At 43.0% G+C, this 2,668-nt stretch overlaps 1 non-coding gene across 1 annotated transcript; it reads right to left on the reverse strand.

Annotated features, from left to right (window-relative positions):
• Positions 1 to 1,902: 1,902 nt before the first annotated feature.
• Positions 1,903 to 2,009, reverse strand: LOC126026563 (U6 spliceosomal RNA). The gene has a single exon (XR_007501787.1). It is a non-coding gene; the product is annotated as a U6 spliceosomal RNA (small nuclear RNA).
• Between the last annotated feature and the right edge of the window lie 659 nt (positions 2,010 to 2,668).

Genomic DNA, 2,668 nt, shown 5'->3' on the forward strand with positions numbered 1-2,668 from the left:
GTCTTGTCACAATATCCCACCACTGCTTTCTGGCATTGAGTGTTTCTGGTGACAGGTCTGCTGTAAATCTCAAGGATGCTTGCTTGAATGTAATTTCCCCTTTTGATCTTGCTGTTTTCAGAATTCTGTCTCTATCTCTGGGATTTGTCATTGTGACTAGGATGTGTCTTGGGGTGGTTTTTCTTGGGTCTCTTTTGGTTGGTACTCTTTGAGCATGCAGGATTTGATCACATATATTCTTTAGCTCTGGGAGTTTCTCTTTAATGATGTTCTTGAACGTTGATTCTTCCTGGAAATTTTCTTCTTGGGTCTCTGGGACTCCAATGATTCTTAAGTTTTTCTGTTGATCTTATCATAGACCTCTATTTTCATCTGTTCCCATTCTTTGACTAATTTTTCCATTGTCTGTTCATTTGTTTTAAGTTTTTTTTTTCCAATCTCTCCTGTTGTATGGAATTGTTATGTATCTCATCTTCCACAGCACCAAGTCTATTCTCAGCTTCTGATACCCTGTCCCAGAGCTTATCCATTTTGTCATTCACTTCGTTTACTGATTTTTTCAGGCCTGTTAGTTGACATGTTATTTCAGTTTGGAGTTTTGTGATTTCTGTCTTCATATTTTCTTGATTCTTATTAGTGTTCTGTTGTACTCTATTCATGGTTTCTTTGAGTTCTTTCAGTATATTCCATATTGCTACTCTAAAGTCCTTATCTGAGAGATTGATTAGTTGGTTGGTCGTTAACTGGTCATCAGAATTGTCATCTTCATTCTCTATGTCTGATGCTGGCCTGCGTTGTTTCCCCATTGTCACACTTGTATTGTGGGTTTTTCTAGGTGTTGTGGTGGTATTCATTGGTTATATGATGCAGGCAGCACACTTCTCTGGCTCCTCCCTTTCTGGATGGGCCTGCTTGCCTCCAAGGTAGGGGAGTCCTCCGTGGATGAAGCCTCACACAGGATCAAATCTTAGGCCTGAGCACGCAGCAGAGAAGACAGTCTGGAGAGAAATTCTTTTTTTTTTTTTTTTTTTTTTTATAATGTAAAGTTTAATGAATGAATACAATTAAGCATAATTTTGTGCTAAAATACATTAAATTATTTTTCTGGTTGCTTTAACTCTGTATTGGTTGTATTTAGACATTTTGTATGATTGATTTATGAATGTATTTTTTGTTTGTTTGTTTATTTGTTTTTGGGTCACACCTGGCAGTGCTCAGGGGTTTACTCCTGGCTCTACGCTCAGAAATTGCTCCTGGCAGGCTCGGGGGACCATATGGGATGCCAGGATTTGAACCACTGACCTTCTGCATGCAAGGCAAATGCCTTACCTCCATGCTATCTCTCTAGCCCCTGATTCATGAATGTATTGAGCCATTTCTGTAATGGATGTATTGAACCATCTGTTTTGAAAAGGAATTCAAAATATTGCTGAAAGATGGTGATTAGAACAGAGACCATAAATAATTAGCAAAGACCAACTTCATTCACTAGATTGCCATTAAACTCTTTATTAGAATCCTCTTAGCTGCCAGTGCCTAAAAAGCTAAATTAAAGAGGATGTGAGATTATCTAACCAAAAGGAATCTCTCCAGGTTATCTCTCTCTCTCAGCTCCTGCCCAGTGACTCTTCTTGGCCCCATTCACTGTGTGCCAAAATGTTAAAATGCCCGAATCCTTCTGAATCTTGTTCAGAAGCACCCTGAAACAGAAAATTGTTTTTTTTTGGGGGGGTCACACCCAGCAGAGCTCAGGGGTTATTACTGGCTCTGTGCTCAGAAATCACTCCTGACAGTCTCGGGAGACCATATGGGATGCTGGGAATCAAACCCAGGTCCATCCAGGGGCAGTCGTGTGCAAGGCAAATGCCCTACTGCTGTGCTATCCCTAAGGACCAGAGAAAAAAAAATATGGAACGCTTCACGAATTTGCGTGTCATCCTTGCGCAGGGGCCATGCTAATCTTCTCTGTATCGTTCCAATTTTAGTATATGTGCTGCCGAAGCGAGCACTGGAGAGAAATTCTTGCTTCTGTGATCCAGCACAGTTCTTAGTGTGGTTTTTTTTTTTCTTGTGATGGTGTTCTTTTTTTAGAAAGAGCGCACGGCTGCGTAGTGAAGTGGAGCTAAGTGCCTTCTGGAGCCTCTTTTCAGCCCACTCTCAGGAGGTTCACGCAACAGGATAGCAGAGAGACACACACAGGCAGAACTCACAGTTTTTCACAGTCGGGCCCCACTGGTCAGGCGTAGTTTTCACTCACTCGCTGGGCAGCTTCAGAATGCTGTATTTTAGGGGTTCACTTCCCAGGACTCTGAGGAGAGTCACTGGCTCGCTGGGTAGCTTCTGAATGTAGTTTCTTTGGGGTTCGCTTCCCAGGGCTCTGAGGAGAGTTTCCAGAGTTCAGGAAAGACAAAGAAGAGTAGGACAGGGCTCCCTTCATGTGCTCAGTTTCTGGTTCGCTGGGTAGCTTCCAAATGTAGTTTCTTTGGGGTTCGCTTCCCAGGGCTCTGAGGAGAGCTTCCAGAGTTCAGGAAAGACAGTGAAGGGTAGGACAGGGCTCCCTTCAGGTGCTCAGTTTCCTCAGAAGAAGCACAGCCGGGTGGAGACTCTGCAGGTAGAGCAATCAGTACTCTGCCTGGAAACCCCCACATCCAGCCATTTCTTACTCCTA

This window comes from Suncus etruscus, chromosome 13, assembly GCF_024139225.1.
Source record: "Suncus etruscus isolate mSunEtr1 chromosome 13, mSunEtr1.pri.cur, whole genome shotgun sequence".
Lineage (NCBI taxonomy): Eukaryota > Metazoa > Chordata > Mammalia > Eulipotyphla > Soricidae > Suncus > Suncus etruscus.